The 24497-nt window shown below is 18.5% G+C and overlaps 1 long non-coding RNA gene, 5 other non-coding genes and 1 pseudogene across 8 annotated transcripts in view; all 7 read right to left on the reverse strand.

Annotated features, from left to right (window-relative positions):
* The window catches only part of LOC100577185, a 171611-nt gene that overhangs the window by 99496 nt on the left and 47618 nt on the right, over positions 1-24497 (reverse strand). The gene's annotated exons all lie outside the window — the stretch shown is intronic.
* On the reverse strand, positions 20562-20680 carry LOC113218706. Its single transcript, XR_003304487.1, has one exon. It is a non-coding gene; the product is annotated as a 5S ribosomal RNA (ribosomal RNA).
* On the reverse strand, positions 20918-21036 carry LOC113218694. The gene has a single exon (XR_003304476.1). It is a non-coding gene; the product is annotated as a 5S ribosomal RNA (ribosomal RNA).
* On the reverse strand, positions 21286-21404 carry LOC113218678. The gene has a single exon (XR_003304459.1). It is a non-coding gene; the product is annotated as a 5S ribosomal RNA (ribosomal RNA).
* On the reverse strand, positions 21650-21768 carry LOC113218679. The gene has a single exon (XR_003304460.1). It is a non-coding gene; the product is annotated as a 5S ribosomal RNA (ribosomal RNA).
* Positions 22014-22132, reverse strand: LOC113218680. Its single transcript, XR_003304461.1, has one exon. It is a non-coding gene; the product is annotated as a 5S ribosomal RNA (ribosomal RNA).
* LOC113218700 lies at positions 22379-22496 on the reverse strand (annotated as a pseudogene).

A 24497-nucleotide genomic window follows, 5' to 3' on the forward strand; every position in this document is an offset into this window, starting at 1 on the left:
TATTAGTGTTAGTTAAAAGTGCAATAATATTTCTGAAAATACATATAATACATATAATATATAAATATTCGCTTTTTACGTGAAAAAAATGCTATAATTATCATAATGCATAATCATAGAAGAAAATTCAAATCCTAAAATTATTCAATGAACGAATTATTAGTGTTAGTTAAAAGTACAATAATATTTCTGAAAATACATATAATACATATAATATATAAATATTCGCTTTTTGAGTGAAAAAAATGCTATAATTATCATAATGCATAATCATAGAAAAAAATTCATTTTGTCCATGCATAAATCTGCTGGTCTATCACTTTATGAGTTAACACAATGGTGATTCTATTGTTTATGTATTACAATAGGTTAAATGATCAAATATATACATCATATGTAATATAATTATATGTAGAAAATATTTTTCCGAGACTTCAGAAAGAAATTACATTAGAGATTTGGAAAAATATGATCTTCCAATATAATTAAATCCAATATAATCAGATTATAATACCAGAAATGTTCGAAGATATTTAGACGAAACCTTATGAACACTGAATTGGATTCTTTTTTTAAGAAATATTTGAAGAATGTATCATTATCTATCAAGAGAAACAAAAATACTAATAAATATCGATATCGAAATGTTACAACGTGTTCAACACGAATAACATAAAAGGAGATATTATATGATATACAAAAACTTAACTTATATCACTGCAGAAGTTTTACTTATCATTAAAAAATCTAAAAATTTTGAAGGCTTACCAATATTTTTAATGGATTCACAATTATCATTATGAATGAATATCAAATATTTCAATATGCGAGTTGTAATTAATCTAACGTGATAAAAGGCGACATTATAGCTTGATATTATTAAGAATAGTATTTAAATCATCACATTACTAATAGGAAAGATGATAGTATATTATATTCTCAAAGAGAATAATTACGTATAAAAATTGTATCACCAAAATTATGTTCAACAACTCGAATTTCTAGCTATTGGGAAAAATGGAACAGAATTCTCCATTTTGGAAATACGTATTGTAGACAGATGAAGCGCTTTTTATACGAGAAGATTGTTGTAATAACAACAAGGCACAAAATTTGTTTGCATTTCAAATTCGATACAAATTCATTGGTCTATCAGTTCGATACAAATTCATTGGTCTATCAGTTTATGAGTCAATGTTTGTAATAATTTTATTGTTATATATACTTTTCAATAAGCTAAATAATAACAGTCCAATATATAAAAAACATTTTTTTCGAAAATGTTCTTTCGAAATTCCTGGAAAAAATTTCATTCATCTGGAGAATACTTTTCGAAATAAATGAATTGACCGCAGCATGATTTTTATAAATATATAATATAAATTTTTTTTTGGCAATATTTGAACAATAAGGTGTATCATTATCCATCAACATCAATGGCAGAAATGATTATAAAAATATATGTATTACTACATATGTAACAAATATCAATATTAGAAGGAGTTTAAAGAGATATATACGTGCAGAAGTTTATATCAGCGCAAAAGAAAGATATAAATAAATCAAACTTCGTTTGTAATTATTATTAATATAAAAATAATTGATAAAGCGTGTCTAGAAAAAAGACATATGTTACAAATTTGTTAAAAATTATTTTTTATGAAGAAATAGCAATTGTATTATAATGAATGTTATTTTAAAGTTTTGATACTATAAAATGACTTTTAATAGTCAACAATTATATGAAAACAAAGAAGTGAATGAATATAAGAAAGAATGACGCATGTTATGAAGTTCAGTTGGCTTTATTTCATGCCGTACAATTTTAATTACAACATTTTCATAATATTATTTACAATTTATTATTTTGCGAAAATAAAAATTTAAATAATATAAATAATAATAAATAATATAAATATTAATATTAAATAATATAATATAAATAAAGTTATATTTTCAACAAAGTTATATAAAACATGATTGTAATATCATTTTATTAGAAACTTTTGTTTACGAATTGCACAAAAACTTAATGAATTGATGAACAATTAATCACTATTTTTAATAAAGTTTATAAGCATATATCAGCTACAACGTAAAGATATGAAAAATCTAAGAAGATATCTAGAAATTTTTTTCGATTTTTTGATTACAGCATTAATGATAATTGGTTAAACCTTATGTTAGAAACTATTATAAACACATTTGATTCTGAAAAAAAAATTAAAATGTAAAAAATAATGCCGATAGATAAAAGAGGAAAGTATTTAAATCATTCAGATTTTGCAAACAATAATGATTGATAGAAAATTTCTCATAATCATTAAGAAATTTCTCATAATCAAAAGAATCATTATAATAGAAATGCTTCGTCAAAAAAATGTTTAAGTATGAATTTTTTCGTAAAAAAAAATGTATCGATTATTTTTAAAACAACATATTAAAAATCAATTATAATATACTAAAATTTTATATTAAACATACTAGTATACATACTAAAATTTTAAAGAGAATTTCATTTTTGATTTTGATTTTTTTGATTTGATTTTTTTTCTTGAGATTTGATTTTTTTTTTTTCATCAAAAGCATTGTTTTATGCTATATGAATTATTGCTAGAAATACATATTTCAGAAATTAATTATATAAAGATATTTAAAAGATACATCAAGGATTATACCTTACAGAAAATCAGTTATTAAAATAAATTGTCCACTGATATTATTCTGTTATTGCTAATTGAAAATAAATAATCAACAAAGTAGTATTTAGGATTGCAGCAGACTTTATATAAAAACATTACGAAATATAAAAATGATAAACGAAGCGTAAATATTATAATTACAAAATCCAAAGATAAAATTACAAGCATATTTAAGTTAAATTCAATTCAACAGATTTTGATGCAAAATAATATTAATAAAAATCCAACAGACATATAATTTGCAAAGAGAGATGTGATAAAGATTCTAAAATATATATAAGCAGATATTTACAAAAGATGGAAAATCAAATTTAGATATTTTTTTATAACTTATACCTGTAAAAAAAATTGGATATGGAAACATATAAAGAAACTTTTTCTTCGATTTTGTACACTTATTCTACAATAATAATAAAGAATAATAAAGTATCTATGAACGAAATATGAACGAATAAAAATAAACTAAAACGAATATCTATGAATAAATACAAAAAATTTAGATATAATATAAATTTCATATAAAGTTGCACATATTAATGACAAGATGTACAACATAATTTTATCCACATTGTTCACTCAACGCTGTTATTTATGCAATAATAAAAAATTTAATAATATTAATAAGATATTACAATAAGATATCAATAAATTCATTTTTGTTTCAAATTATCCATATTATATGCATAAATAAGTTTTTTGAATGTTTATGTAAATGTTTTATCATATAAATTATTTATAGAAGTGACAAGCATCCAATTTAAAAGAAATGTAGACAATAAAATAATATCGAAAAAAAATAATTCAATGAAAATTAATTTCCATTTATCATTGGAATTATTAGTAAAGCGAAATTTGGATTTTTTGAAAATCATCATATATTGCCATTAATAACATTCATGAAAATTTAATTCAAAGTTTTTTTATAATATTTTTTTATATATTAGATATTTTAACCACTGAATTAATTTGAAAGAATTTAAAAAATAAACTGTGAAAACAATTGAAAAAAAATGAAGTGAAAAAAACAAGTGAAAAAAATTTTGTATAATTATATCCATGTATTATATTATATTATAACTTCATGTATAAAATTTTAATTCACGAACCAGAGATAATAAATTCTGCACTATTTTTAATTAGTTAAATACCTGAGAAAACTAAAAAATATATTAATAAATATATAAAAAATTTTTATGAAAAAAAAACGATATAAAAATGATAAAAAAAAATTTTTTTATGACTTTTAATGTTATCAAACTTATAACACTTTCAAATTGAAAAAAAGAATCATAAAAAAAATTTTTTTAATTATCATCAGATGCTCTAAAATTTTTAATTTTACAACTATCAGAAAATGTACAAAAAATATATCAATATGATCTTAATTTTTTTTTCTAATTTTTATTTTTGTGTTATGTTATACACATTCGATTTAATAAATAAATATATAATAATTTATAACTTATGTTATAAATTACTTATCTTCATTTATAAATTCCTTTTAATTTCATAAGAAATAACTCTGTGGATTAATCATTTAAAAATTTTTAATTTTTCAAAATTTCAAATTAAAAAATTTTGAGTTTTATCTACTTTATAATCAACGACTCCAAAAACTTGAAATAATTTCTAATTAAATTAAAGTACAAATTTTAGTTTATTTCGAAATATTTTTATTATCAAGAAAGGAATCATATTCTCATCTAATGCAAAAATAATTATTTGAAAAAAATCAAATAAAGAAAATAAATTTGATATAATTTCAAATAATTTGGAACTATATCTCAAAAGATATAAAAAAGATAATGAAAATATTCAAATATATTACAAAATTTTATTATATTTAATTTTAAAAAATGAAAAAAATTTTAAACAATTTTAAGCTCTATATTTATAACGACTCAAATTATATATATGTATCAAAAATTTAGGGAAAATTATTATATAATTATTCCAAAATGATACAAATGTCATTATAATTTTGAAATATTAATGTTAAACATATATGGTACATTGACGAATTGAACAAAAAAATTATCATTTTTAATAAGAAAAATTTAAATATATTACAAAAAAATGAAAAAATATTTCCATATAATTTTGTAAAAATGAAATATCTTTCATATCTAATCAGTAATCAAAATTAAATTCCAAAATTAAAATCATCAATAATAGCTATTAGAAACCTAACAAAAAAAAAATTCTGACCATTATTAATAATTAAAATTAAATTTCAATAATAGTTATTAGCAAACAAAAATTTTAATCATTCATTTGTAAATGTAGTAATAAATATTTAATAAATAATTAATTAATTAATTAAATATCAGAACAATTAAAAATAATTTTTTTATTCATTTCACTTTTGAGAAATTTCTTTATTGAAAATTACTTTTTTCTATTTTTTTAAAATAAAATAATTCTTTATATTTCTATTTAAATAAAAATTAATTACTACTCAATGATTTTTTGAAAAAAATTTTTCAAAAATAAAATATCTTATTTTGGATCTCTAAAAACGAAAGAAATAAAAAAGAATTTAGAAATTTTCAGTATCTTAATAATTTTATAAAATTATATAATATTAAAAAAAATCCATAAAATAACAACAAAAATATTATTTCTAAAATTAATATAAACAATAAAAAATTATTGCAATAATGAAAAATAGATAAATTTAAATATATAAAAAATATATGTAAATAAAATAAAAATAAAAAATTGATGATTATACATATACAAATATAGACAATAAAATAACAATTCTTAGCATTCACTTTAAAAAACTTATATGAAAAAGTTATCAACTATATAAAAAAACAACAAATGAAAAATTCCAGACCAATAATGACAGATAGAAATTAATTGTTCTGATTCATTCAATCAAAAATACTTGAGTTGCTTGAAAATAAATCACATATAATAATTTATGTGAATATTATATATCTTAGCATTTTATGCTAGCAGCATGTTATATATGATTATAATATTTTATTTATATATGATTATAATTTTATAATATTATTATAAAATATATTATGTATTTTATTTTATAAATAAAAATCATTATGTAGTAATATTTGTTATTTATAATATGTGAAAATATGAATTTATTATATATACAATTTGTAAAGACATAAATAAGATTTTTATAACAACTATACTTATTTGTACACTAGATTTTAAATAAAAGAATATTTCATTTTTAGATTTTATTAATATTCAAACATGTTCAAATAATATTGAATATTAATATTTAAGTAAAAGTATTTACATATTAAATATTTATTTTAATCTTAGAACAATATAAGTAATTTAATAAGATAATTTAATATTTTCTAAATATCGCTTTTATTTGATAATATTATATTTTTTATAAATTTTTTTCATTTTAACTTTTTTTGCACAAAAAAATATTTTTGTTCCAAAAAATCTTTTTATGTTTATATATTAAAATAAATAATTTAATTTTATTTTTAATAATTTTTGCATTTCAAGCAATGAACATATAACGTAATAAATTCATAAATAAATATTTAGATAATATTTTCTAAATATTAATTCTATCATATGTAATTTTATATCATAACAAATACTTAAAAAATTAACCTTAAAAAAAAAATTAATTAAATTATAAATTATAAGAATTTTGTATGTACAGTTCTGTAATACTTTTATAAATTTACTTAATTATATTATTTGATTATAAAATCAAATACATATATTAATTATTAATTACATATTATTATTAAATAATTATTCAAAAAACCTCTTATCAATGTATGTCTTTAATAAATGATTGTCATTAGACAATAAAAATATATTACATAATGTATTATGTTATAATTATGTGTTATAATATATAATTATTCTTATATTGTAATTTTCACTTTGATCTATTTTGTTATTCCATTTTATATTATATTATTTTTGTATATTTATAAAATGAAATTTATATCTTATATATATATTTATACATATATTATATATTACATTTTTGATAGAAATCTTTGAATATAGAAAGTAACAAAAAGTTTATTATAATTAAATACACATAATTATAAAAATATATATAATTATAATAATTATAATAATTATAATTATAATAATATATATAATTATATATTATATAATATATAATTTAATATATATTATATAATTATATAATATTAAATATTATATAATATTATATAATTATAATAATTATAAATACACATAATTATTAAAATGTTGAATAAATTATATAAAAAATATATATAATTTCCTTGTTTAATTAAAATTATTTTTTTAAATTATTTAATTAAAACAAAATATAGATTCTTTGATTAAAATAAATAATAAATTGCCTCTATAATAAATATATATATAATAAATTTTTTCATTTTATTGCAATAGATTAACTTTTTTTATAATTTTAGATTTATTCTTAAGAAAATAAAATATATAAATTCTATTTTTTAATTTCATAAAATCAAAATATATTAAATTATATTTGGTTAAGGTTATGTGCTAAATTAACTTGTTTCAAAAGAAAATTTTACAAAATAATATATTAATTTAATAATTTTATATATATATATATATAATAATGATTTTATATATAATCATATATATATAAAATCATTTAAACTGCAACAAAACAAAAAAATCACATTTACATTACTAAAACTTTTATTACTTTTTGCACTAATTTTTAATACATACATTATAATATACTTACTTCTGGATTCTGGAAAACATCATTATATATATAGAGATATGCTATCTTCCATCCTTATGTATTCAAAGTCAATAATAAGTATTTTGAAATAGTGAATAGATTCGTTTTATTATTTGTTTCCATATTGTATTTAATTCTAAACACACCAATTTTAAATATTTTTATATATATTCCTTTATAATATAATATATAAAAATATAAACATTTAAACAAACTATACTAAGTAGATAGTGCTAATATAGTAAGTAGATATAAAAATAATTTCGCGTCATATCGTTTATGTATTGAGTCTTAAATTCTTGTATACTTACTTGTTCTTGATGAAATACATAACATAACATGATGATCAAAATCAAAACTTTTTCCTGAAAAAATGGAAAAACAATGATCACTTTTTCTGTACAGAGGATGATTTTTGTTTCCAATTGAATTTTTTTAAATATATTTTTGACAGTATTTTATGAATTGGCATAAAAAAAAAAAGAAAAAAAAATATTTAATAAGACTTTACTCTGGTAATAAAACAGAACTATAAAAAAAATTTTAACTTGTTTATAGAAATTTGAATAATATATCTTTGAAATATTAATATAAAAATTTAAAATCTATTACAGAAAAATATTAATTAAATCCTAATGTCAACTTTTTATAATTATAATCTATGTATTTTATAATTTTATTCAATGATTTTATCATTTCTATAGAAAAATTATCTTCGGAATAAAAATCTATATTTAAAAATATAAATTCTCTAAAAGATAATATTGTTTATAAATTTTAATATCAAAAAGATATTTAAAAACTGTTTCCAATCATTAATTGATGTATATAATTATTATTTCAAATCATAATATTTGATATTTTTCAAATTTTCATAAAAAATTTGATTATTCATACATATTTTATACTTAAATCAGATTATTTCAGTTTTTTTTAGTTTCTATTTATTTTCATATTGTTACTTTATACTTTGCATTTATTTTTCAACATCTATTGTATATAATATGCATATATTAAAAGCAATTATTTAATTCGAGAAAATTTCTTTTTATGAGAAATTTTTTTTATGAAAATTTCTTTGTTTTAATTCATAATGTCTGAAAAATTTAAACATATTTAAATGATATTTGTCTTCTGAAATTTTTTGAAATGAAATCAGAAAATCGAAAGAAATATCATTATTGGAAACATGATGTTAAATGAAACATGATCTCGATTGATGATAGATATGATATAATTTTATTTTAATACATAAAACTAATAATTAATCTAAAGTTTCGAATATAATTATTTATTTATTTATTTAGAAGTTAAATTTTATATTAATTTATATTTTATATATTATATTAAGTAATCGATAAAATTGCAAAATTTATTTAAAATTATTTCTTTGTAAAATTAAAAGAAATATATATATATTATAAGTTAAATATATATTATAAGTTATATATTATAAGTTTGGAAGATATATAGCATGATTATTATTTAAATAATTTAAATTTAAATAACGATAAATATTAATTTAAACTAAACCAAATAAAAAATTAGTAAATTTTTTAATAAATTTTCAAAAAGGAAGTTAAGCTTTTTGTAATTTCTTTTACTAATAAATCTAAAAATCATATATAGAATTTAAATATAAAATTTTGTGAAAAATTCAATTTTCTTACTAATTATCAGTATTTTAAAAAATCTACCAAATGAAGGATAAAACCAATTAAAATATTGGTTTTATGTTTAGATTTGATATTATCAATAAGACAATATAAAACTTTACATTATAAAGTTCTGAGATTCAAGAACTTTTCTATATTATTAAAAATTTGACTGTATTTTTAAAAATATGTCACGATCGATTTGATTAAAATTTTATAAATAGTTTCATTTTACATAAAAACAATGTTTACAAAGAATTTATTAACTCAAAAGTTAAGACTCGAAATTTTGCAAAAAATGTCTTGCTATAGTATCATTTGGTATCATTTTCTAATACTTAGTATCATTTTCTAATAATTTTAAAATATCAATGCTTCAATTTATAAAATATTTTCATGTTTTCATTTAATCTATAGAATATGATATATAAGATTTTTAAATATACAAACATAAATATATATTTTTAGTTTTAATAATTTCTCTAAGATTTTCCATACTGTTAATTAATTTTGTAATAAAATATTTTATTCTGCATTGCATTATGCTTTTTTTAAAGCTTTTTATCGATTTTCATCAATAAAGTTTAAATCAGAATTTTGAGATGGATTCGATAATGAATGAGAAACATTATATATTTTATGTTGATAGCCATTACTGCACTATTTTGAGATTATGTTTATGATCTTGCGAAAATAAAAATCTCTTAATATATCCAATTTTTCTGTACTATTTATTAATGTTTTTTTCAAAATATTTAATATTTTTTCTTATCCATTATTTCATTAATAAATATAAAATAACTAAGATAACGGATATACACTTCTACATCATTATCTTGCTATTTTATAACACATTTTAGATTTTTTAAATCTAACTCTTAACTTAAATCTATTTAATTTTCTCCTGACTATTTCATTGGATCCAAATACATTTAACTTACTTTCATCCAAAAAAATAACTTTATTCCAAAAATTCATATTCTTATTTATATATTTTTTAGAGAATTTTAATCTAATAGTTATTTTTCTTATTAATACACAACTTCTTTATGAAATTTTTCATAAAAATTGTTTTTCCATAAAATTCTTCGATATATACATAATTCTGCATGTATTTCTTTATTAAAATCAATAGCAATCATTAATTTTGAAATAAATACAAATGGATTTTTTATTATCTATATATATATATATATATATATATATATATATATATATATATATAACAATATATATAACAATATATATTGTTTGGAATATTTTTATCACTATTATATTTATTTATTATAATATTATTATAATGAATTGTTGATTTATTTCTATTTAAAAAGTAATTTCATTGCATATTTTCCCTTCTATATTTTATGTACTTTTTAACAATAATTAAATCATTTATTTGATTTCTTACCAATCATTTTTCTTAATTATAGATAAACGTTAAATTTTTCCGTTTGTTCACAAGTACTGTTAGAAACACACTAAAGGTTATTTGTTTACAAATACATGTACATAGATCTTTAGTTAGGTACATGTTTACAAATTTCAAACTCTATAACAGCATTTGTATATTTTTATTATATATTATATATATTTAGTTAAAAATAATTATAGTTATATAAAAATAATTATATTATATTTAAAAAAATATTAGTTAAAAAATATTGTATAATTTTGATATATGTTGTTGGATGCTTTTTAAATACATGTATAATAAATTTTTCATTTGTGTATCTTGTTAGATAAATTAAAATACACTATTGAATTATCCTCACTGTGCGATCACTTTTAAGTTTTTTCACTTTAGTTCCGTCTCACTTCATCCAGTACAAGGTTAAATTGCTTATAACTTAATAAATAAGTCTTAACCAATATTTTTAAATATTAACTTGGTATTTGTTTTGATCTATAGAATAAATTCTCCAAAGATATCCCATATACATTTATATCCATTATATTCAAAATATTGCTGAATAAAAATGTAGAATATTTTCGGAAGATTAATTTTAGAAGAAAGAAACAAATACAAAAGTTGATACTCAAAAATGTTGACGGAAGTTTATTTATTAAATTATAAACAATTTAACTTAGCATTAGATGAAGTTAAACAGAATTAGAGTGAGAAGCTATAGTATTATAGCTAGTATTATAATCCAGTTATTGTAGTTTAACTTATCAACAAAAATTTATTATGTAATATATTTAAAGTATTTCATATTTATTAATATTTATTAAATTATATAAATAAAAACTAATTAAAATTAAGTAAATTTTTTTACAATTTAGTAGTATTATTTTTATTTTCTTATATATAAATTAATAGTTGAATATTGAAATAGAAAGGAAAGGCAGGAAATGAATGTGAATGACTAATATTTTGGATAAATATTGGTTAATTATTATAAATTTGGATAAAAATTTGGAAATTTGATTCATTGCATTTTGCATTTTTTAAATTATTCTAAACTTGTTTTCGATAAACTCGTATTCAATAATATTTTCAATTTCTAATTGTCAATAACAAAAAATGAATTTTTCATAAATGATAATAAATTTTTAAATGAAATTTTCATTATTTTATTTTTTTTTTAATCATTCGTTTTTATCATCTTCGTCTAAATATTTTATATACTTAAATACAAGAAAAATGAAATTATCAAGAAAATTAAACAAAAAGTTAAAAAAATCTAGAAAGAGAATTTAAAAATTCATGAAACTCTGAACACAAATACGATAATAAATCTTTAATATAATCTCATTTTTCGTTGATATCATAATTCGGTTTCGAAAAAAGTTTAAAATTTCTTTTTAACAGATATCTCAAAAACGATATTAAAAAAAATTTAAACAAAAATTTGCATCATTTTATTGCATCTACTAAGATACAAAAGAAACTTTGATAATTATTTACAAAATTTTCAATTTTGATAACTTTGAAATATGTTATTAACATTCTAAGAATTTTTATTAACATTCTAAATAACTTTTCCTTATATATTATCATTGCTGATTGCTTGTTATCGATTTTAATTTCCGAGATATTCACAAAAAAATAATATAATGAATTATATACTTATAGTAATAATAATAATAATAATATAATAAAAATATAATATTTAATATACAATATATAAAAATATATTATATTCAATAAAAAAGGATTAATCCGATAAAAATTTCATATATATGATGATTTATACTAAATTTGAACTAATATATGCAAATTATGCAATTATGAACAAAAACGAAGTCAGTTTATAATTATAATTGTCATAGAAACTAACTTATAAATAAATTTTAAACAAACAACATGTGTAAAGAATATATAAACATACATATATTATCTACATATATATAATTATTTATATATATATATATATATATATATATATATATATATATATATATATATATATATATATTATCTAATTATTTTTATATTGTATTTTTTTATTTTTCTTCTTTTTATTGTAAAATATTCTAATCTACTATATCATAATTAAGTAATTATTTAGCATTAAGCTATTAGTTTAAATTCATTTTTCTTTCTTTCTGTAAATGATTCCTTTTTTGAATACGAAATTATTTTTTTTGTAAATTTATATTATTTTCGATTTTCATTATTTTGAACTTATGGCGCGATAAAATTATATTTCTATAATCTGCAATCAAATTAAATTAACGATCATAAAAGAAAGAAGAATTGATTGCTTGATTGTGATTTATGAATAATGAACAATTATATATAGCAGATATTGAAATGATTTATTATTAATTGAATATATTAATTGATATTATGATACAAACTTAAATAATTATATAATATAATATTATATTATATAAATTTAATATATAATTTGGGATATATTTGGGATATAAATTTGAAATTGTATTTATGATATATGCTGACTTCTCTTTTTACTAACTTAAAACTAATTGGTTTAATCAATATTAAAAATATATTTTTACATAAAAATTTTAAATAAGTATTATAAGACTGATAACGCACTGTATATCATATCAATAACAATAAAAATTGTTATTATACTTATTTCAGTAAATAAATAGTAGTAAATAATAGTAGCCAATTTTTTTTTATATATTAAAAATAAGTATCTTTAACATATAATTCTAAATACTAATAATATAAAAATAAAATCTGATACATTAAATAAACATAATACACACAACTAAGTCATAATAAAATCATAAATTAAAAAATAATAAAGTTATAAATAATAATTTTAGTTTTTAGTTATTTTAAATATAACCATTTTAATAATTATTAAATTTTATGATGTAATTATTAAAAAAAATTATATCACATTATGATTCAATGTTCAATTACAATTATATATACATATATATAATATATATAATTTTTTTGATTACAAAAATTTTTTATTATTTAACATGCAAATTTTTCCGTATATAACTATATACATATACACATTGCACATCTATGAGAATCTGATAAGTCAAATATTATTGCACTAGATTAAAAGATTTCAATGCTATCTAAATTATTTAATTCGATTCAATGAATAAGAAAAAATAGCATTTGGCTTAATTTTTTTTTTTTTTTATGAAATTTGTATTGTAATTATTTTTGTTAAGGTAAATATAGATATTGGATTGATTGAATAAATCAGAGATGGAATAGAAATCAATAGATGGATTGATAGAATTATTCGAACAATTGAATCTTTAAAACGAATTTAAACTGTGACTATATAATAAAAGAAAGATCATAACCTTATTAAATTTAATCATAATAGTACAAGTTTATAATTAAATAAATATAATTATAATAGTACATGAACATGTAATCAAGAAATATAATTATAATAGTACATGGACATGTAATCAAGGAATCTTGATAAGTTTACTTATAATAGTTATATAATATATATTTATTATAATACATTTATGTATATATAATAATACACAATATGTATATATATCTTTCATATTTTAATTTAAAATAAAATAAGTTTTTATATAGTTTAATATAAATTTTCTGTAATATATAAATTCTTAAACATTTTTTTTTTAAATATTTCTATTTTTTCATTATATTGTGTTTATTATTATAATTGAATTAGAATATTCATAAAAGTGAAAATTGATGATATCAAATGCTTGTAAATGAACAATTTTATATCAAAATTCTTAAAGAAATTCATGTGTATTTTTAATTTAATTTATATTAATTTAAGTAAATTTTTTTAAATTTAGACTTTTTTATTTATATATATAAATTTGTATGAAATCTTTTTCTTCTTTACATTAAATTCTATTACATATTTTTGTACATATGAGCTTGGATTCTTTTTTCTTGATAATTTGTTTTTACTTGTTCATACCAAATAGATTTAACATGTCTCTAAAATATATAATAAATATATATTAAATAATTAAAAAATAGTTAAGATAATTCATTCTTTACTATAATTAATTTTTAAAAATTAAAATATTTTTTTGGATTTTGTTTTAATTTTTTTTCTAATAAATTTTTTTTACATAGAATTATGTAAATGATTGAGAAAGCTGTTTTTATGAATTTATAAAAAAATTCTTTCAGCCATATTGTATTAAAAACTTTTTTTAAATTTATAAAATTTGTTCCAATATACTTTTGTATTTTTATATTAGCAGCAGATGATAAATTGATTTATAATTTAAATCTAAATGAATCTTTATTTAAATCTAAATCATGAATTATATTGTTAGAGATATAATAATAATTCATTTCTTAGAATTTTTTCATATATTTTGCCGATTATAAGATGTTAATTGTTGAAGAATAGCTATATATATAATTGATAAACTTATTTTCGTCTTTTTCTTTCTTTGAAATCATTGTTATATTTATATTTTCAATGTGTTTGGGAAATATTAAATTCATATATTAAATTCAAATAATTGAAAACTATGAACTATATAGAAATACATATATTATATAATTTTTTTAAATTGTTTTAAATATTATTTAAATACAATTATTTTAATATTTTTAATATATTATGATAATTTATATAATGCTATGTGAATCAAATTTGGTTTATTTTTGAAGAATGAGCAGATTATATTATATATCTTTTAGGAAAAATTAACATTTTTTTCTCTTCTAATTTTTTTGATTAATTGATTTTATTATTCATGATGAGTTGTATTTTTTCTAAGTTATTATTTTGAATATAAATTGAATATGCTTTTTTTATATTTAATTACATATTTATTATTAATTATTATTATTATTATTATTAATTACATATTATTTTTATATTTAATTACATATTTATTATAGTTTATTATTATTATTATGTTTTTGATTATTATTATTATTGTTTATTGTCAATTGTATTTATTGTTATTGTTGAAATTATTGTAATTATTGTAATTATATTGCAATTATTGTTTATTCTTAAATTATTTATGTTTAAATTTATAATGAGGTTTATAATGAGTATTCATATTGTTAGTTATAATTGAGTTTATTAAAATTTATAAAATTTTATTAAAATTTTAAATTATTTTTGTTTTTTTAGTGTTATTTAACGCATTTTTGTAAAACTATTTTAATTTTTATAATTTTTAAAAATTAATTTTAAAATTTATAATATTACATTTGATAATCCTATTATTGATTTTATTTATATAAATGATTATAATGATTTTTTTTTCTTATAGTCTTTTTATTTAATTTATTTAAATAAATTTATTTAATTTATTTCTCTATTGTAGTAAAAATCTTATTATGTATAGTATATCTTTATATTGACTATGACTTTCTTAAAAATAGAAAAATCTTTTTTAATTAATTCAATTTATTTTATAAACATTTTTATATTGAAAAATATAGTTTATATTTGTGATTTAATTAGATTTTACTAAGAAAAACGATTGCTATGTTCAGTCAAGAATTCACTTAAGAATACTATATATTAATTTGTAATTAATGAATAAATATTTAACAATAAATTTAATATTAAAATATAAAATATTTAATAAATAAATTTGTATGCTATATAATAATTTCTATATAGCAATTTTTTTAGTTAGATTATCAATAAATAATTTATGTCTAAGTGTATGATTATATTATTTGTGTTTATATTTGTTTTGATATATCTTCCAACAATGATTTATGATATCTTCTATTAATTTTTTTTTTTTTTTTGATATCTTCTATTATTTAATTCCATGAAAGAGAAACAGGTTGTAAAGCTAAAAATAAGCAATTGCTAAATGAATATAGCAAATTTAAATGCCGAAAATGAAATACGAAAGAGAAATGTTTAATATAAAAAAATATTAATTAATTAATATTAATTTAATTAAAAAAATATTTGAATGTTTCATGTGAAGATTAGATATAAATATAGAATGTAGATCACTTTTCAAAATCACTTTAATCACACTTGGGCAGATGTGATTGAATTCTTTTCAAATAGAAAGATGAGTAAAAGATACAGAGAAATAAAATGATAGAAAATGAATGCATGGAAAAATCAATCTTTAAAAAATTCTGTCTGTAAAAATTTTCCGAAAAAGTGAGTTAAAAATATATTTTGCAAATCTGTCTTCTTTTTAAATTTTTTTTTTATTCAATAATTTTATTCAATAATAATTTATTTATTTATTAAAACGATCTATTTTTTTTCTTTTCTTTAAATCATGTGATTTAGAAAAACTATGTCTATAATTATAAATTATAGACATAATTTTTTATTTAGATATATTAATTATATTTAATATATATTTTCAATATATATATCTAAAAATAATCTTTATAAAATTCAATCGAAATTAATATTATAAAAACTGCGTAACTTTTTCAATTTTTGAGAAATATATAAATTTTTTTAATCCAATTTTAAATCAATTTTAAAGCTAAAAATTTTCAAAAAATTTTATAAAAGTTACAGGATTTATGATATTTTGTGATACTTGATAGATAGAAAACAACAGATATATACTAAGATGACCGTACCTCAAAAAAATAAAAAATTCAGAATTAAAATAATAGACGTCAATAAAGCAAGATATACAACAAAGTTGTTAAATGAAATAAAATTTTGATAGAATAAATGAAAATATTTGATAAAGATAATTAGAATAACGAAGAGAAGTTATTAAGATATGAATCTTATATGCACATAGGGAATATATATCAAAATCGAAAGTAATGAATATAGAAATATAAAGAAATAATAACAGCGTCAAATATGAGATCGAATTTTTGAACAACACAATTGGACAAAATTTTGTAAGGTGTGAATTGAAAATTTGATTTCTTATTATTTTCTAATTATTGAAAATTTCTGAATTTGAGAATGGATCATATGTAAATAAGTATTCACATATAATTATTTAATAATAGAGGATTTATATATCATTTCATTCAAAAAATTGATGGCAATATTTATATAAAAAATTAAATGCATATAATTGTTATCTAATATAATAATAATCTAATATATAATAAAATTATGTAATTTAATAAAATTTTTATTAACTATAATTTTTTTTAATATATTGGTATTCCTAGCTATCCATGGTAGAGAAAAAATCTGTCGTATTCAACTTTGTCAATAATAAATTAATTTGAAAATGTAATTTCAAAATGAAACTTATAATAAATAAACTTATAAAATATAACTTATAATAGAAAAAATATTTCTTAGTTATAATCAAAATTATAATGATTATAATAATAATTATAAAATTATAATAATCAAAAATAATGATTTTTATTGATTATTAAATTTAATATCGCTATATTGTATTATTAACCTTCTATTGCATTCCGTTTCCAATTGTGGACTTAAATTTCAAAAATGTGTTTCCGCATGGGTGCAAAAAGATACAGGATCCGAAAAAAAAATAAGAATGCTTTTTGAATCAATGTATGATATACCATCAGATAGTAATGATTCAAAAGATAACTCTAGCAATGGAAAAGAAGAAATAATAAAAACAATAAACTCTACTGATTATAATAATGAAGATAATGATATTCCTTTGCAACAGTTTATATCCATCTTCCAAAGCAAAAAAAAGTGGAGATTTTTTTGTTTTTTTTGATTTTATATCTACATAATATATGTACAAAGTTCTTATGTCAAGAACAATCATAAAATGCAATAAATGACATTTTCTAATAAAATTTTATTATTTATTTTATTACTATGCTCATTTTTAAGTAGATTAACAGCCAAAATATTTTTTCAATATATTTTTTTTCCATATTTTTATCATAAAAATACATGCAATATAAAGTTAATTATGTTACATTCGACAATGCAATGATAACCTGTACTATAACTTAATTGTAACATCTGTTTATGCAGAATTCAATATATTGCATAATAATTTTTATTAATATTTTGAAAATTAATATTCTACATCTAAAACTATAATTCTAAATCTAAAAATTTTAAATTTAAAGTCTATTCTTCCCTAATCTGTCAAAATTTCATATTAATTATATAGTTTCCACAAAATTAATTTGCACAATTTACATCTAAATTTACATAATTTTTATACAATATTATCTATTTCTTGAAAATTTTTATGAGATTCTATTTTCACTATATTTTTTTAGTTAATTTAAATGGATTTTTAGAATAATATGCTATTCATTATTTACTATCTTTAATATATTAATTGCTTTAAATTATATTATTAAAAAATTTATATATTTCAATTCGCTTTTTTATTTTATTATTCTTAATATTAATTTATTATATTTATTTTCATTAATTTATTTTATTATATTAATTCATATATTTCTTACATCAATTCAGATTTATATTTAATCATTTGTTTTATATATCTTTTATTTATTATCTTATATGTAGTCCGATATCTAAATCTTTGAATCTGTGATTCACATCGATATTTCACTGATAGCGATAATTTAGAATCGTTGGAGCTTTTCACTGATATTATACTAACACAATGATGATCGCTCGAATTCGAATATCTCATATTATACTAGTACTGTAACGATCATATTATTTATAATTATTTATAATATATATAATATTTATATTAGTATCAGATTTAGAAAAAAATTATATATAAATCATATATAATCATATATAAAAATCAATTATAAAAAAATAATATTTATTCCAATCATTTTTGTTATTATTGATACTATATTGTTAAATTCGCTTTTTTGATTTATGAATTATTTATATCGATCAATTTTATTTATTTATATTATATATATGTAATTTTATTTGCATAATTTAATTATTATAGAATTTATATTATATTATATAAGATTAAAATAAAAAAAAAGATAAGTAAAATAAAAAAACAAAGAAGTATTTTCTTTCTGAAAGAAAAAAATTTAAAAATTATTTTGGAAATAGCTTTATCAACAATCAACCATATATATATATATTTACATTTAATGTTGTTTTATTTATACCTACATAATTATTTATATTTATGATAAAATGAAATAATGCTTTATTTACAATATATAACATTGTAATTATTATTAAATTATTAAATTTTAATTAATAAATTATTAATAAATTATATTTGTAGAAAAATTTAAAATAAAGTTTGGAATTAATGATTTATGTAATCGTAAATGATTTATTTTCTGGATCTTTTTTTCTTTGTATTCAATCTACATTTTTCGGTTTATTTTCTGACTGTGATCTTTATTTTTACTTTTCTAAACTATTTTTTTTTTCTAAGACTAATTAGATTAATATCAAATTAATAATATATATTTTTAGTTGCATAAATATTTATAAAAATCTTTCCATTTCGATGATTTTTTATGTGATCAAAATTATTATTATATATAGTGTTATAAAGATTTTATTTCGCACATTTATTAAAAAGTTATAGATTAAATTAAATTAACTCATTATTTTATTACTAAAAGATTTTCAATTAAATTATTAATTTAAAAATCCAATATAAACTATAAAATCAGAAATTAAATAAATTTTTAGTCGACATCAATTAATTCATGTTAATTTTAAGATTAATTTTGTTTCAAATCTAGATAAAAACATATTAAACTGTGTTATTGTGTTATGTTAACTGTGTTATTACTTATGTGTAATTATTAATCGATTCATATTAGGAAACAATTTTTTTTCCGTTCACTACTTAATAAAATCTTGTAATGTATTAAACAAGTACACAATTTTCAAAAGATATGTAAATTTTAAAATTACTATATAAAGGAGAAAAAAATTTAAATTTATTTATACAAACACATCAGTTAAATGCTTTATTGATATAGATATTCGCATAAATATCATGTAAATTATGAAATAAATTATTGTTAATGCACAACTTATAAAAAAATAAATAAAATACATTATTAAAAATCAAAAAATATTCTATATCAATGTTAATGAGTAATATCACTATCAATGTTAATAGATAATATCGGAAATAAAAATTATTACATATGCATAAAATATAGAAGAGACAATAAAAAAAAACCAACAACACACGGTGTTCCCAAGCGGTCACCCATCCAAGTACTAACCGTGCCCGACGTAGCTTGACTTTGGTGATCGAACGAGAACCAGTAGTTCCTACGTGGTATGGTCGTTGGCGATTGTTTAACTTATCTCTCTCTAGAAATAGTTCTTTTATTGTTAAATTGTGGAAAATTAAAATGTTGGAATAATAATAAGATTTACAAACAATCGCATCGATTTCAATAATATTATTGTACAATATATTTTTTTAACGAAATTTGTAAAATTCAAAGAATGAAAAAGAATTTACAATATACGAGATAGCATAAAAATTAATAAATAATGATAAAATATATGAGAAGAAAAAAAAGAAACCAACAACACACGGTGTTCCCAAGCGGTCACCCATCCAAGTACTAACCGTGCCCGACGTAGCTTGACTTTGGTGATCGAACGAGAACCGGTAGTTCCTACGTGGTATGGTCGTTGGCGATTGTTTAACTTATCTCTCTCTAGAAACACTTCTTTTATTGTTAAGTTGTGTAACATTAAAGTATTAAAAAAGGAATAAGATTTACAAGCAATCGCATCGATTTCAATAATATTATTGTACAATATATTTTTATAACGAAATTTGTAAAATTCAAGGAATGAAAAAGAATTTACAATGTATGAGACAGCATAGAAAATGATAAAAATTAATAAATATTGATAAAATACATGAGAAGAAAAAAAAAAGAAACCAACAACACACGGTGTTCCCAAGCGGTCACCCATCCAAGTACTAACCGTGCCCGACGTAGCTTGACTTTGGTGATCGAACGAGAACCAGTAGTTCCTACGTGGTATGGTCGTTGGCGATTGTTTAACTTATCTCTCTCTAGAAATATTTCTTTTATTGTTAAATTGTGGAACATTAAAGTATTGGAAAAGGAATAAGATTTACAAACAATCGTATCGATTTCAATAATATCGCATTGCGCAGTGTTTTTAACAAAATCTATACAATTTAAAGAATGAAAAAAAAATTATGGTATACGAAATAGTATATAAAATGATAAAAATTAATAAATAATGATAAAATACATGAGAAGAAAAAAAAGAAACCAACAACACACGGTGTTCCCAAGCGGTCACCCATCCAAGTACTAACCGTGCCCGACGTAGCTTGACTTTGGTGATCGAACGAGAACCAGTAGTTCCTACGTGGTATGGTCGTTGGCGATTGTTTAACTTATCTCTCTCTAGAAATATTTCTTTTATTGTTAAATTGTGGAACATTAAAGTATTGGAAAAGGAATAAGATTTACAAACAATCGTATCGATTTCAATAATATCGCATTGCGCAGTGTTTTTAACAAAATCTATACAATTTAAAGAATGAAAAAAAAATTATGGTATACGAAATAGTATATAAAATGATAAAAATTAATAAATAATGATAAAATACATGAGAAGAAAAAAAAGAAACCAACAACACACGGTGTTCCCAAGCGGTCACCCATCCAAGTACTAACCGTGCCCGACGTAGCTTGACTTTGGTGATCGAACGAGAACCAGTAGTTCCTACGTGGTATGGTCGTTGGCGATTGTTTAACTTATCTCTCTCTAAAAATACTTCTTTTATTGTTAAATTGTGGAACATTAAAGTATTGGAAAAGGAATAAGATTTACAAACAATCGTATCGATTTCAATAATATCGCATTGCACAGTGTTTTTAACGAAATCTATACAATTTAAAGAATGAAAAAAAAATTCAGGATATACGAAATAGTATATAAAATGATAAAAATTAATAAATAATGATAAAATACATGAGAAGAAAAAAAAGAAACCAACAACACACGGTGTTCCCAAGCGGCACCCATCTAAGTACTAACCGTGCCCGACGTAGCTTGACTTTGGTGATCGAACGAGAACCAGTAGTTCCTACGTGGTATGGTCGTTGGCGATAGATAAGCTAATTTTATTTCAAGATAAAGTGTAAAAAGTTTAATTTAAAAACAAAAATTTATAAATAATCAATTAATTTATATGACGCACTATAGATGCATATATGTTTTTAAATCCATAAAATTTAAAAAAATGTGCAGAAATATAATAAAAATTACAACAAACAGTCAAGATAAATTCAGATTGAATAATCAAGAAAGAAAATACTGTTCTTTACAAAATTTATTTATTAATTTTTACGTTTCGATTATAATTAAACTTTATATATAAAGACTCTTGTAATTAAACCTGATGTATAATATCAATAATAATAACTATTTAATAACTACCTATCAATTTCAAAAAATACGGAAAAGAAATCTAAAAAAAAACTAATTATAAAAAAGCTATACAAGATTGGCGTAAGAATATGATTATATTTGAGAATAAAATCTTTGAGAGTTACTATTAGCTTACTTTGTATAATAAATATTATATTAAGAATAAAAATTACTATGAAATAATCAATTCAATATCCTTTAATGAAAAATAACTTTCGATTAGCAATTTTTGAAAATTTTATTCTCAAATGTATTCGTATTCTTACTAAATAAAGAACACCGAATAATCGAGATCCTTAATCAAGACTCTAAAGATAAAACTTTGAATAATCAAGATACCAAATAATTGTGAACTACTTAATTATGAACCACTTCTATTGCATTTTATCTTTTAAAAAATGGAAATAGAAACTTACTTATATTAGAAAATATCTACTATATTATATATTCTAAATATTAAAATTATTTTTTTTCTCCAAATATTTATAAGAAAAAACAAATCAATATTTAATATAACTTCAAAAAAAAAAAAAAAAAGAAAAAATAAAGAATCAAAAGAAAAAGTGAAAATATATAATTAGAAATTCTTTCTGTTAATTTGAATTTTTCTTGAAAAGTTTCTTTTGGAAACTTAAAAGAAAAAAGTTTCATCTTGGAAAAGAATAATAAGAAACAAGCGAAAATTATCTTTCTACATGAAAATATATCTTAAGAAAATTTACTTTACTTGGATACTTATTCCACTATTATCCATATAAATTCGCACAAACTTCTTTCAAATATAATCACTAGACACGCTATGCTTCCTATTTTCAGAGCTCTATTTTCAATCGAATTTGACCGTAAGAAGAGCATAGAAATAGAGGGGAATTTTCGTGAAACTTGAAATTGCTCGAGCTGAAGATTCTTCGAAACGACTCATCTGAACCAAGTCATGCAAAATATCGCATCAAGGTACTCCACGAACAAATTACTTCAATAAATATCGAAACGAACATCTTTTTGTTACACGATCTTTCGAAAGAAGGTAAGTAAATTATACTTTGAACGGATATATTATGGTGTTATGGTGTTTCGATGCTTGTAAAGACACATCTGAAAATCATACGATCGTGATACTGGCGAGAGAAAATGGCAATAACGAGACCGTATTGGAAATCAAGATGAAACTATCGCGTGTTAATGGAATGCATATTAATTGTATAGATTATATTCACGTAACTAGAAATTCGTTGAATTTCCATCTGCATTATCGTTCAGAAATATCCAAACGTTTTGATCAATTTGAATAATAGTATAATAGAATTAGTACAGTAGAGAATAATTTTGAGAGATTTTGTTCGATTTGTTTGATTTGTTTGAAAACATTGGATTATCAAATATAAAAAATATAAATGGATTATATTTTTAATATGATAAAAAAGTAAAAATGATGAATTAAAAAAAAAATAGGAAAATAATATTGATAAAAGGAATAATATATATAATATAATAATATAATAAAATAATATGATAATATAATAATGATATAATATAATAAAAAAATATAGTAATATATAATAATATAATAATAAAAATAGAAAAGTAGAAAAATAGAAAAAGGAAAAAATAATATAAATAATAATATAAAAATTATGGTTAATATAATAATAAATTTGTTAAAAAAAATAAGATATAT

This window comes from Apis mellifera, linkage group LG3, assembly GCF_003254395.2.
Source record: "Apis mellifera strain DH4 linkage group LG3, Amel_HAv3.1, whole genome shotgun sequence".
NCBI classification, from domain to species: Eukaryota; Metazoa; Arthropoda; class Insecta; order Hymenoptera; family Apidae; genus Apis; species Apis mellifera.